Source organism: Pongo abelii, chromosome 7 (genome assembly GCF_028885655.2).
Source record: "Pongo abelii isolate AG06213 chromosome 7, NHGRI_mPonAbe1-v2.0_pri, whole genome shotgun sequence".
Lineage (NCBI taxonomy): Eukaryota > Metazoa > Chordata > Mammalia > Primates > Hominidae > Pongo > Pongo abelii.
Window position 1 is genome coordinate 13,318,229 of NC_071992.2, and position 14,383 is coordinate 13,332,611.

Genomic DNA, 14,383 nt, shown 5'->3' on the forward strand with positions numbered 1-14,383 from the left:
GGGTATTGATAGGCATTCATTCAACAGACTTAGACTCAGCACCTACTCTTTCCCAGGGAACCTGGCATATCTCGAGGATGCTATTCCTCAGCATGTCTACGTAAGAAACGTAAAACATTGCTTGTCCTCAAGAATCTCACATGTGAGTCGAGAAGACAAACAGCTAATGATTGCTGTGCTGCAATCAGTGTGTTGTGGTAGAGCCCTGGATGCGTGGAGGACACAGAGGAACAGCAGCTCAATCTGACTGAAGGGCAGAAAAAGGCCTCTAGAGGGGAGATGACTCCAGAGCTGAGTAGGAAATGCAGTTACAACATAACAATGACTTATTGTTACATCAGCTGGGTTAGGGCACAAGAGAAAGTTCCGAGCACAGAGAACTGCATATGTGAAGGTGTGGCCTCATGAAACCACAACACACTGTAAGGAGCTACCAGCCTGCCACAGGCGGGTGTGAAGGTTGCCTAGAGGAGACTAGCAGGAGATAACACTCAAGGGGTGGATTAGGAAATCCCTTGTGCACCATTTTGAACTTTACCTTGAATGCAATGGAGAGCTGTGAAAGGACTTTAAGCAAGGCCCAGGCCTCACTGAATCTGTGGTTTAGAAAGAACTCTCTGGTTACAAGATGGAGCATGGATAGAAGCGAGATGAGAATAGACAAGAGGGACAAAATAGTGACTAAAGGGTCAAAGTCTTTGCTTCATGCACTTCTTTGATCAGTGCCCCTGTGAACTGGCACTTGATACCATCACAGTGAGCACTGTCCAAGTCCTTTGACAACATTTAGCCCCTCAACCCAAGAGCTCTGAAACCCCAGCATGTTTCCAAATGTCTTTATTTTACCCTCACCTTTGATTATGTTTATTCCATCTCCACATTTGATATGTCAACAAGAAGAGCCAAACTCTGTAAAATATTTGAAGACATTTATTCTGAGCCAAATATGAGTGACCAATGGCCTGTGACACAGCCCTCAGGAGATCCTGAGAACATGTGCCAAAAGTGGTCGGGCCACAACTTTTTTTTTTTTTTTTTTTTGAGATGGAGTCTTGCTCTGTCACCCAGGTTGGAGTGCAATGGCGTGATCTCAGCTCACTGCAGCCTCCACCTCCCAGGTTCAAGCTATTCTCCCGCCTCAGCCTCCCAAGTAGCTGGGATTACAAGTGCCTGCCACTACACCTGGCTAATTTTTGTATTTTTAGTAGAGGCAGAGTTTTGCCACATTGGCCAGACTAGTCTCAAACTCCAGACTTCAGGTGATCCACCTGTCTTGGCCTCCCGAAGTACTGGGATTACAGGCATGAGCCACAGCACCTGGCCCCACAACTTGGTTTCATACAATTTAGGGAGACATAAGACATCAATCAATATATGTAAGACATACACTTCAAGGAAACTTTGCATTCATAGTAAGCTTTGCTGATGAGCAGTGGTCTCAAACTACAGTGTGTACTTGGGGGGCTTGCTAAACCTAAATCTCAGGCTCCCACCCTCAGTGTTTCTGATTCAGTCAGTCTGGAGCAGGGGGCAAGAATGTGCATGTTTAACAAGGTCCCAGGTGATGCCAATACTAAAGATCAGAAAACCATGCAACCAGAACCATTGTTATGACCAGCTGAATTCTTAAGGACTTCCTGAGAACAATATCTTCCGGTACTTCTCCTTGGGCTGGTCAGATTCCTCAAAGAAGGCTCTCGCAATCTCATGGCTAGGGTCTAGGCCTGGCTGCCAGTATTTTGGCAACCTAAGAGGGCTTGTAGGTCTTATCATTAAATATGTAAATGTCCATTTGATCTACCTGTTTTATTATGGTATCTTTGCCATCAGCTAATTCTAGAGTCTCCCCAGTCCAGAGGAACTCTGCTTCACCCTCTCCAGAGATTAGAAACCTCTCAACTCCTGTCAGTGTGGACAATGGGCAGGGCCTCAGCTGTGCAGGATGAAGGAGAAAACAGAATACAAATGCTTCCTAAGCAGACTCCCAGCTGAGTTTTTATAGCTCCACCTTTGCCTGCAGTTCCTGGAACCATCAATTCCTGAGTATTTGGGGTGTTCTGCAGTGTAATAAGTTTGCTTTTCACCTCCCACTCTACCAGCTGAGAAGTCTGCATTTTTGGATCTGCAAAGCCAGCTGAATGTGTCCTCCTCCCTCCAGCTTCCAGGACTGTGTTGTTCTTGTCTCCTCCATCATTTTCTTTGTCCTTGTGGGCGTATGCTCTGTTTAAGCCCCATTACTGTTATTTTTGTTGGCTTTCAAGAGGAAAAGGAGATAAATGAAAGTAGTCAAATCTTCTGTCTTTACCCAAAGTCCTTCACAGGATTTTACCTGAAAGTCCTCTAAAAAGATTTGGTTGAGTACTAGTTGCTGATAATGCTGAGCTGCTTGTGTTTGTAAAGACAGATGTGGCCTCATTGTGACTATTTCAGGTTTATGGGTCATGTTTTTTCTTTCTGTTCTAAAGAAAGCTTCCTATTTCAAAATAATTTTGCTTTAAAAAAAGACAGCACATCTCCAGTCATGACCCCCAGAATAAAATATGGAGACTCTCCCTTTTCTGACTTCTCAGATGTATATTAATTAGAAAGTACCCTCAAGAAACAGTGGAGCTCTAAATCGGATTCATTTCTATATTCAGTGTAACATATTCAAGTTGTCAGAATTTTTACAATGCTTCTAATGAAGTGCCCAGCATAATGAATTGTACAATTATAATAAAATGGGGTTCTAATTAACAATTATCATTCAAAGCAAGAACACTCCAGGTTTTTTTAATCCTCTTCTCAAACTGGAGGCTAACAAGTAGCTAGGAAAAAAATTAACAGGGGGTATGTGTACAGAGGAGCACAGTACTCAAAATGACTAACAAAGCTAGTTTTTCCTCTAAGTTTGTAAGTGACAGTATAGCTTGAGAGAATATGTTCTCAGGTATGGTTGCAGGAAGTTTTCTGATCATCTGAGCTTTCCCAGATATGATATGGTGGTGTATAAACTTGGGTGTTTAAGCACGAATTAATGACTTACTAACGATAGCTTTCAATTGAGTCTCATCCACGGAGTCATATCCTTCCCTTCTGTCCTGTGAATTCATGGTATCAAGTGACAATAGGAGGGTAAATGGACCAGAGGTTCTTTGCTGTCATCAAGGGTCTGAGGGAGAAAAAGTCTACAAATCACTGCAGTCATTAAAATAAAAGCTGCTGGCCAGGTGCAGTGGCTCACGCCTGTAATTCCAGCACCTTGGAAGGCTGAGGCTGGCAGATCACTAGAGTTCAGGAGTTGGAGACCAGCCTGGGCAAGATGGTAAAACCCCGCCTCTACAAAAAAATACAAAAATTGGCCGGTTTTGGTGGTGTGTGCCTGTAGTCTCAGCTACTTGGGGGGGCCGAGGCCAGAGAATCAATTCAGCCCGGGAGGTTGAGGCTGCAGTTCATGCCACTACACTCCAGCCTGGGTGACAAAGTGAGACCCTGTCTCAAAAAACAAACAAAAATACATAAATAAAATAAAATAAAATAAAAGCTGCCCTTTCCTGAAAGGATCAGTAAGCATTATGCTAGATAATTCACCGTGCATTATTTAGTATTTTCACAACCCGCGACGTGTGTATTTTACAGATGAGAAAAGCTAAAGCTTAAAGATGCTCAGTGGTCAAAGTCATAACCAAAGAAACCCAAGCCTGGTGTGGCGGGCTCCAAACTCTAGCTGGCCCTCTAGAGAAAACACTGTCTCAGCTTGATTCTTTCTGGCTTTGGCGCTGATCCACTCTGTGGCCTGCAGCAAGCCATTTGCTCACTGTCTGCTCTCTGGAACCTGCTTTGTGCAACTCCAGGGGGCACCGGTGATGATCTATACTAGAGTTTTATAGTGCGAGGGCTCTGCTTTCACCATCTGCTTTTCTCATTGGGATGCAAAAAAATGGTGAAAATTACCATTGTGGTTGGTTATGATGTTTCTGTTTCAAGTAACAAAACTCCCCATTGGACAGTTTATAAAAGAAGAAAGAGAGAGAGGGAGAGAGAGAGAGAAAGAGAGAGAGAAAGAGAGATAGAAAGAGAGAGAAAGAGACAGAGAAAGAGAGAGAGAAAGAGAGAGAAAGAGAGAGGAAAAGAAACGATCATCTCCTGCAAATGGTTCTGGTGTATCCCAACTCTGGGTCTGATCCTGCAAATGAGGTCCAGTGTAGCCCAACTCTGGGTCTGATCCTGCAAATGAGGTTCTGGTGTAGCCCTACTCTGGGTCTGGTTACATCAGTGACTTCACAATGTCATCGGGGCCCTGGGCTCCCCCTGTCTTCCTGCCCTGTGCCTTCAAGGTACTAGTATTGCTTCCACTGGGCCCTCCAGGGCTGCAAGGTGGCCACTATGGTTCCAGGCACCATATCCTGACACAATAACAACCAATGGAAGAAGAGGAACAGATGTTTGCATTACTGCTCTTCAAAATCAGGGTAACATTTTCAAGATGGTCCCCAGCAGGCCACTGCTCATGCCCCAGTGACCAGGATGAGATCATCCCAAACTCATTGCTGACAAGAGGCACGGGTGGCCATGATAAGATTAGACTAATTTGGGTTTGCTCCTGAGTCAGGTTAGAAAAAAGTGAGTATCTGGACAAGATCAGGACTCTTGACTGTAAAGAGTAAGGAAAGAAGTGGCCACTGGGTGGAGAACCAAGTGTAACTTTATCCAAGTGAAGTGTGCTAAACTTCTCTGAAGATCACATAAAATCTGGATTTTCATGTTGCCGTATTTTCTACTGTCCTCCAGACTGGGGGTGTGGGGAAGAAAAGCACTGGTTTGGGACCTTAGTTGAGGAGGCACAGAGAAACTAAAATAGCTTCATCTATGTTAGGACTTAAGCTAAATTTCCATGTATTTAGACAAGTACTGTAACAAATGCATTTAACTCTCAATACTATAAAGCAGCAGAAGGATTGAGAATCCATGAATAAATGGATATTTACCTTTTGGTTATAGTTTAAGATATGGGCTATTATTAGCTGATCAGTAACAAGCTAAAGTTAGAATTCAAAGGTGCCAATGACAACATTCACAAGGGGTTTCTACACATCCCTGCAATCTAATTTCAGTATTTTGGGCTATACTGTGGAGCTGTCATGTTGCTCTGGTTCTCCCAGTGGTATTTGGAAAGTTCTCTGCGAGGCTGACATATCATACAACCTGCATCTCTTCTTACAGATCATTTGTGCTGTCAGCATGCAGTTTTTCCAGTTCAGTAAAGTAGGTCATATAGGAATATTGGATTCATCTGTGCCAGTCTTGAAGCCTTTGAAGATTAATGAGTTTCTCCAATGCATGCAAAGTGTTTTAAATTCTTGGAAGAAAAGATTTGCCTGTTATGAAACAGCAACATCCCTAATTATCAGCCATTAAGCTTCCCACCAACCTCAGCCAACAATCAAATGCATGGAAAAGAAAATCTCTTTTTAAAACATAAATCTGATGATGTCACTACCTATTCAAAAAGCTTTCATGGTGTCACATTGCCTGCAGGACGAAATCCAAGCTATTTTTAAAAACACTCAAGATTCCCTTGGTTGGGAATCTGACCCCTCTTTGTCCTCCACTCCTGTTTCCTCCAGTCTTACCAAGTCCTTCACTATTTCTGCCTGGTATGAACTCCTGACATCTGTGCCTTTGTCTAACTGCACTCCTTTATGTCCATCATTTAAATATCTATTAATGCATTAACACCCTGATCAAACCCATTTCCTCTAGCAACATCCCTGTGTCCGCTATCCCCTATTGATTAATCAGAATTAATCAATCTCATCTCTGCGGGCTCCCATCTTTGTTTCTGCCTCTCTAACAATTTTTTACAGTTGGTCCTCCTAATAATAAAGGTACTTTTGCATCTGCTGATCTTTCTGGGCCACTAAATGAAGAGCTTCCTAGGATGGAAACCAGCTATATCTTCAGGAATCTGGTTTCCTCTTCCTGGACACACAGGGAGACATCACTTGCTAGTCTTCCTCGAAGTTAGTTGGAGGCTGTGTGTTTGGGTTCTGACTGATATGATGGGGTAGACATGATTGTAAGCATCTTCCAGGATTGGCCTTTTAAAATATCTCAAATGAGCCTCCAGTCCTCTCTTCACCTAATGTAGATAGAGGCCAGCATCACAAGATGAAAGGAGACAGGATTCCTGATTAATTACACTTAACCCTTGAACAACACGGGGTTGAACTGCTGCATCCATATTTTTTCAGTAAAAGTTATAATACCGAGTGTGCCTGTATCTCCTGCCTCCCCTTCCACTTCCCCCAACTCCTCCACCTCCACTGCTGTCACCCCTGGCACAGCAGAACGAACCCCTCCTCTTCCTCCTCTGCAGCCTACTCATGCAAAGACAATGAGGATGAAGACCTTTATGATAATCCATTTCCACTTAATAAATAGTAAATCCATGTCTCTTCCTTATGATTTCCTAAACATTTTCTTTTCTCTAGCTTACTTTATTGTAAGAATATAGTATATAATATAGTAACATACAAAATGTGTGTTAATCAACTGTTTATATTATCAGTAAGGCTTCCAGTCAGTGGCAGTTTATAACAAATGGTTGTTTCTGATATTTGTTGGCAGTTTTTAGTCCTTTTTTATTTTTTATTTTTTTGAGACAGGGTCTTACTCTGTTGCCCAGGCTGGAGTGCAGTGGCACAGTCATGGCTCACTGCATCCTCGACTTCCCAAGCTCAAGCCATCCTCCCATCTCAGCCTCCTGAGTAGCTGGGATTACACGCATGTGCCAGTATGCCCAGCTAATTAAATTTTTTGTAGAGATGAATATTATCCTTGAATATTATCTCTATCTTAGCAGTTTTCTTCATAGAACTGGCTCATATGGTAATGATTCACTTGGTTTGTTTGCATTCCAGATTAGACTGGAAGCCCCATAAAGAAAGAAACACATCAGTCTTGTTCACTGTTGTTTCCAGGCCCCTAGAGCATGTCTGCTTCACACTCAGGGTGATGGGCAAGGTAAGGATGGAAACAGAAAAAACTCAGAGTAAAAAAAAAAAAAAAAAATCCCCTATCTGTAGGGGCCAACAGCTCACACGTCAAAAACCCCAAAGTTGCACAGTGTACACAGTAAAATAATCAATGCTACATCTCAAAAAAGGTAAAATTATGTCCAGCAACACATCTTTAAGAAGAGAGGGACATGACTAATATCTCCCAAAGAGTCCAAATAAATGAATCACTATTTAACCCGATTCATTATTTCCTTTCTCAACAAATATTTACTATGCATCTGGTATATACAGGACACTTTTCTAGAAGTTGTGGGGAATTCTAAGAAGTAGACAACATGCTCAAGTTCCTTGTCCTTAATGACTTATAATTGAAAATGAAAAGGAAGGTGGTCTGTCTATTCTCTGCATCTGAGATCCAGTACCTTGACCCTGCTCTATTCTCATTCTGAGTCTACCAGCGCACCTGACATAGAACTCCAAGGCAAGTGACTTTAATTCTAAGCACAATCCCTACTCTCCAATCCCCACTCTTATGCACCCACACCTCCCTTTATCATCCTTTTCATGAGAAGACACAATGCATTCCATATAGTCAATACTCAGTAGGTGTCTGCAATGTAGTTAACCCATTTATGCTGGAGGTTACAATTTTTTGAATTGCAGACGTGTGAAACATCAGACCTTGGTGATGACTTTGAGCAGGATATAAATACCTCCCACATGCTTAGCATTCTAATAATGGAACACTAGGCATAATTAAACACACTCCCAGACTCCCTTTTCTGTGGATTTCCCCTGATGAAGGGAGTGTTTCTCCCCGACTCTGTCCCCAACCAAAATGTCTCCTCCTGATCACTCAGTCACTAAAGCCTGTGGGCCACAAACCCGTAATGCTTCCTGGAACTCTTGTGATCACTAGAACATTCTAGAGTCGTTTCCAGGTTGTCTTTCAGATTTTTCAAAATCCTGCCTGCCCCCTCACCCACCCTCCATCATGGATCAACAGTAACTCCATCCTGGAGCCTGGGGTGGGTGGAGCTCTGAAAGATGGTGGCTTTTCCATCTTGTACTTTGAGAGATGCCTATCTCAAGTGTGAAGCAAGTTGAATACGTCTGTTGATTAAAACAACAACAACAACAACAACAAAACTCAGGTGATTAAAATCTGTTCCCTAAGTGACAGCTCAATGAAGTAGAAAGAGCTGATTCAGCAGTCCAGAAAACCTGGTTTCATGTTCTGGGTCTGCCTCTAAACTAACTGTGTGGCCCAAGGTGGGTCTTGGGTTGAACTAGATGGTCATCAAAGATCCCTTTCAACTTGAAAACACCCACAATGTGTGTGTGTGTGTATGTGTGTGTTGTTTTTAAATCCTAACATCACATGTTCTATTGACCAATATATTGTATTATCTATTCTTCGGGAGAAAGCCATCTGCTGCTCACTCCTAGATGTCTAGGAGTTCTGCCTGCTGAATCGCCATCAAAGCGAGACAGAGCCCAGCAGTTGTCAGCTGTCCAGCAAGGGTCCATGAGAGCATCCAAATACGGCAAGGTGTTTCTTTGATATTTCTCAGTCTCAGCATTGGGCTTTTGTTTCTATGAATGCTTTTCTACCAAATAGGATGTTTATATCAGTAAGTCCTATGGTATTATTTAAGTTACACAAACAGCAATTTTGAACGAAAGCAGATTTGGACGGCTGGGATCTATTTGGATGTGTGATGCTAATGAGCTGCATAATCTAGCTCTTTGTTCAGTTAGTGCTGAAATGTGATGTCCCTGGGCTGTGATTAGACTCCCTAGTCCTTCAGATGGCTGTTCAGAAATTCTCCCCACTTCCCCGTGGACATGGGCATCTGAAGGATACATTTCCCCATGCTTCTTGAATATGAAGTAACAGCACTTAAACATCTTTCATTCAATCACCATTTAGCTATCAAGGTCATCAAACAGCATGAAATGAAGCACTCAGTCAATCATCTAAAGATAGGCTTTTTAAGAAGTGACCATTGTCCCTGTTAATTACATCTCTAACAGGAAGGGGAGAAACCCCACCTGGTTTCCTTTTGCCAAACACAAAGTTGCTTCTGTGGGTTCTGGATCTAGAAGTGGAGAGTTTTACTAAGTCAAAGAGGCTGCTTGGGGGTACCAACTCCCGGCCAGAAGGCTGGCAGGTGACCAGGACAGTCACTGCTCTGATCCCACGGGGATGGCTGCCCTGTCTCCCTTTGCTCAGGGGGATTGGTCTGGGGACACATTTGCTCATGAACCTGCCTTGTTAACTCTTTTGTCCCTTGAGTCACAATCCAGAAGCTGCTCATGATCTTGGTCCAGGCCAGGGAGAAATCAGTGCCATTCTATCAACACCCACCAGGCACAATGATCAGACATCAATTACTTGGCTGAGTGAGGACAAAATAATTGAATTGGAACATGTTGCTCGTGCAATTTCTCTAACTTTGGGCTGACACTTATCTAGCCCTGCAGCAGTGAGCAATTTTCTTGTGAACAGTTGCTAATTAGAGAGGGTGTGTTTTCTTTAATGGATTGATAATTCATCCTATTACACTTTAAAACAATGTTTTAAAGTTTGTTTCCTCAGGAGAGAAATGGCATAAACTGAAGGAGATAGTGGCAAAGGTCAGGCATTGGATTTTTAGAATGCAGGATTTTTCTTTTGTTTGTTTTTTGAGATGGAGCCTCACTCTGTTACCCAGGCTGGAGTGCAGTGGCGCGATCTCGGCTCACTGCAAGCTCTGCCTCCCGCCTCTCCTGCCTCAGCCTCCCGAGTAGCTGGGACTACAGGCACCCACCACCATACCTGGCTAATTTTTTTGCATTTTTTAGTAGAGACGGGGTTTCACCTTGTTAGCCAGAATGGTCTCCATCTCCTGACCTTGTGATCTGCCCGCCTCGGCCTCCCAAAGTGCTGGGATTACAGGCGTGAGCCACCAGGCCCGGCTAGAATGCAGGATTTTTCAAATGCCATTAGTCTAAAAAGCTTTCAGATACTTCACAGTGATGTTTCAGGAGAGCTTACCATGTGTGTATGTCTCAGGTGTGGTGAATTACTTAGCAATGCTTTTAGGAGGCAGAATCAGACATCGTGCTCCTTCCTTCCTCCCTCTCCGCCCCACCCCCCTTGCCAACAGGGTCTTGCTCTGTCACCCAGGAGGTAGTGCAGTGGCACAATCTTGGCTCACTGCAACCTCTGCCTCCCAGGTTCACACAATCCCAAGTAGCTGGGATTGTGGGGTTTCACAGTGTTGGCCAGTCTGGTCTCAAAGTCCTGACCTCAAATGATCCATCTGCCTCAGCCTCCCAAAGTGCTAGGATTACAGGTGTGAGCCACCGTGCCCAGCCCCAGCCTGTTTTTATATTTTCTGCAGGCTGTGTAATGACTCATCGCCCTCCTCTTCCTCCAGTGTAGGTGAGAGATGACCCAGTGGGTCCCCATCAGTGTTGGATATGATTCCTCAGGTGAGTTCTGACTTAGCTTGTGACTCCACCAATGACCACAGCTGAGCCTCTACTCAGACAGGCCTTCTCTGTCCTTCAGCCTTAAGAACCAACCTCACCTCATCATTTTCCATCACATTGCTATGATTTGCTTTCTTAACAGCACCTGTGGCCACCTGGAGTGGTTTTGTGCATTTATTTTCTATCTTCCCTACAAAGATGGGAGAAAGAAGGGGCCGGGCTGACTGTCCAGGGCTCTATCTTCAGCACTCAGAACAGTGCTAGGCCACAGCCAAGCCTAACATATTTGTTGGGTGAATATTGTGAGTGGGATCAGAATACAGGAGGGGCTGGAGAACAGATGAAGTGGGTTTTCTTCCTGGCTCTCCATTAACTAGCAGTGTCCACTTGGAAACCCTGCTTTAGTTTTTCTCCTCGCCTAGGCTTAGATAGTAATGGAGACTCCTTCAAGGTCTAAGTTCTATAACTAGCAGAGGAAAAGGCTTAACTAAGAGAAGAAATTGCTGCTGAACCTTCATTCACAAGCAGACCAGAGCAACTATTAGGCCCTGTAATGCTTCATGAATCAAAGTATAATATTTCTTTCTTACAGATTTTACATATATACATTTTGAGACAGGGTCTCACTCTGTCACCCAGGATGGAGTGCAGTGGTACGATCTTGTCTCACTGCAGCCTTGACCTCCCCAAGCTCCCATCTCAGCCTCTGGAGTAGCTGGGGCTACAGGTGCAGGCCACAATGCCCAGTTAAATTTTTTGGTATTTTTTAGATATGGGATTTTGCCATGTTGCTCATGCTGGTCTTGAACTCCTTGGCTCAAGCCATTTTCCTGCCTCAGCCTCCCAAAGTGCTGGGATTACAGATGTGAGCCACAAAGTTTTGGGTCATAAACGAACTGCCAAGGAAGGGGTTCCTCCCGAGTCTTCACCTCCTCTCTTGTCTACTCTGGGTGGCCTGGGGATATGCTTGTCTTGTGGAGGCGCAAGCACTGTGGGCTCAAGAGTGGGGAGCCTCTTTCCCTGGTAAGGGGAGGGCACCAGTGGGATCACCGGTGCCATCTCCTGCAATGGGTCTTCTGATGTTGGGTCGAACAGAACTTCAGGAGTTGATTTCCCTGGGCAGGTGGAGCGGGATCCTTCCTTCGCTATTTGTCCCTTTGCTACTAGCATTGCTGCTGCCTGCCCTCTTAGCCACTGTGGGGGATCTAGCACCAGCTATAACCAAGTGTCTATGTATGGGAACTAGTCTAAGTATCCTTTACCAGTTACCTTGTGCCACTCCTTAGAAATAAGGGACCTGTCCAGGCTTCCTTCTGATGGCCGACCCACTTCTAATGTTGGCCAATCTATTTCCCATAAAGCTCTAAGTTTCCCTGGTGTCATAATAACCCCATAGTCTCCACTAAATCCTTCCTTGAAATTTTTCAACATAGTTCCTAGCAGAGTGGGCTTACTTTGTGTCTGACCCATGTTTCACTCGAGACAAAACACCACGCTCACACCACACGCACACCACATAACAAAGAACGGGTAAAAAGGGCATACACACACTTTTTCATTTTACACCAGACCAGAATCAAAACTAAAATCGGAGTATCCAGAAATCCAAGCCAGGTCAAAACCAAAACCAAAGTATCAAGCAATTCAAGTCAAGTCAAAAACAAGAACCAAAGTGCCGGTACAGGCACGCCGTGGGTGATTAGGCCACACTTCCACTCAAATGGGGTGGGCAAGTTCCAAAGACCAGTCTTACCAAGTTTCAGACGTCCAGACTTAAAGTGCCAGTTCCTTCCCGGTGTTCAGCCACCACGTTGATCCTCCGCAGGGGCCTGCCACACACTGCTCTGACGAGGTGTTCCACCCAGGCAATTGCCTACCCAGGAGCGCTCTCAGGATCCGCATCGCTCGAGCTGGTCCGAGTCCCCCGCAGGGATGTTCCACAGGGCAGGCCTAAGCGGCCTAAGTGGCTGCCTCGACCATCCATTAATCACGTCGCTTCCCGGTCAGGGAACCAAGAAATGTAGCAGGACGAGTCGCAGACAAAACTCCTCAGACACCGGATTAAAGAAGGAAGAGGTTTTTTATTTGGCTGGGAGCGGCGGCAGACACGCATCTTAAGAGCCAAGCTCCCCGAAGACAGAGTTCCTGGCCCGTTTAAGGGCTTACAACTCTAAGGGGTTCCAGGTGAAAGGGTCGTGATGGATTAAGAGCACATGTGGTTAGAGTGGGGGGTGGTTAATCTTTTAACCTCAGGCCGGGTCATCAGTGGCACCGGCTGGTCTTGCCACTGACTTCATTCCTGTTGTTTTTCAACTTTTACTTCCTCCTCCTCTTCAGAGACAGGAGACAGCAAGAGAAATGGCTTCTCTCCTCAGTAGCACTCAATCAATTATAGCATTTTCTAGATTAGAATGACTCATTTCCCCCAGTGGTGGCTTGTGGTGCACTTATGAAAGTGAGTTCTGAGTTAGTCTTGTGGCGCCACCAATGAGCACCGCTAAAGAGCACAAAGGCCTTGCTCATTATCTGAGTCTCTTGATCTATAGAGGAATGGGAATCAAAATGCAGAATGGGCGAGAATGGATGAATTGGGTTTTCTTTCTAAGCCTCAGCTTTAGGTGGAAAGCTGAGGTACTGAGGATACTGTGTGACTGTGCCCTGTCACACACCACACGGGGCAGATCCAGATCCAGGACTCTATCCAGGAGCTGTTCTTTCCTTCCTAGCACGGTACTGCAAACTCATCCCCGGGAGAGCAAGCTGGGCTTGTGTCTTCCCTTCTGAGGCCCAGACAATGCTCTTATTCTTTCAGCCAACAAATGTTGGAGTGTCTACTCTCCGAGATAGTGTCCTGTCTCACAAGGTTTTCCCTTTGTGTCAGAAACATCAAAGAGTACAACTTCAATTTCCCATGCTTCTGTAACTCAAAATGGCTTTGGTCTCTTCTTCTAATTCCTAAACCCAGTAAAACCAGGAACTGTGCTCTGCAACCTCAATTACAAACATACAGGAGTCGGTTAATAAATGTTTAAAAATCTGTGAATGATTACATTGGGATAAGGGACAAGAAGTAGATCTTTTCAAAGAATCAATACGCTATAATCTTAGAAAAGCTGCAATTCAGGTAGGTAACTTGAGACTTCTGTATAAAAGAAAAGACTAGAATATTGTTTTTTGTTTTTTTCTTGTTGTTGTTGTTTGTTTTTTGTAAGTTCATCCCAAAGTTGAGAGCTGACCAAAGAAGTTTTCAACTAATTGCCTCTTGCCTAGTTTCAGGATTAAACTATATTTGATTTGATTATATAAGAAAAAGAGGAGAGACTTTGCCCTGAGTAACAAACTGTGGGTCATCCTTATCTAAAGTGTACAGAGGGGTACTTTTTTCATTCCTAAAATAAGGCTGACTCACATACACACACATAAAATATGCCAGCGTGGCATGCGGCCCCATTTTTCCAAATCTTTGGCCTGGGAATGCGGAGCTGACAGGCTGGCCTAGACGCAGAGAAAATCCGGGCTTCCCAGAAACTGAAAAGCAAATCGATCTTGGTTCAACATCTTCAGACATTCAACATTTAAGACTATTCAGCATTTCAGCCAGGCATGGTGGCGGAAGTCTGTAATCCCAGCACTTTGGGAGGCCGAGGCGGGCAGATCACAAGGTCAGGAGATCAAGACCATCCTGGCTAACATGGTGAAACCCCATCTCTACTAAAAATACAAAAAAAAAAAAAAAGTAGCCGGGCGTGGTTGCGGGAGCCTGTAGTCCCAGCTACTCAGGAGGCTGAGGCAGGAGAATGGCATGAAACCGGGAGGCAGAGCTTGTAGTGAGCTGAGATTGCACCACTGCACTCCAGCCTGGGCGACAGAGTGAGACCCCATCCCCAAAAAAAAAAAAAAAA

At 44.5% G+C, this 14,383-nt stretch overlaps 1 long non-coding RNA gene across 1 annotated transcript; it reads left to right on the top strand.

Annotated features, from left to right (window-relative positions):
* Positions 1–4,308: 4,308 nt before the first annotated feature.
* LOC129060888 (uncharacterized) lies at positions 4,309–7,482 on the top strand. Its single transcript, XR_008527750.2, has 3 exons — positions 4,309–4,451; positions 6,903–7,005; positions 7,293–7,482. It is a non-coding gene; the product is annotated as an uncharacterized LOC129060888 (long non-coding RNA).
* Positions 7,483–14,383: the final 6,901 nt, after the last annotated feature.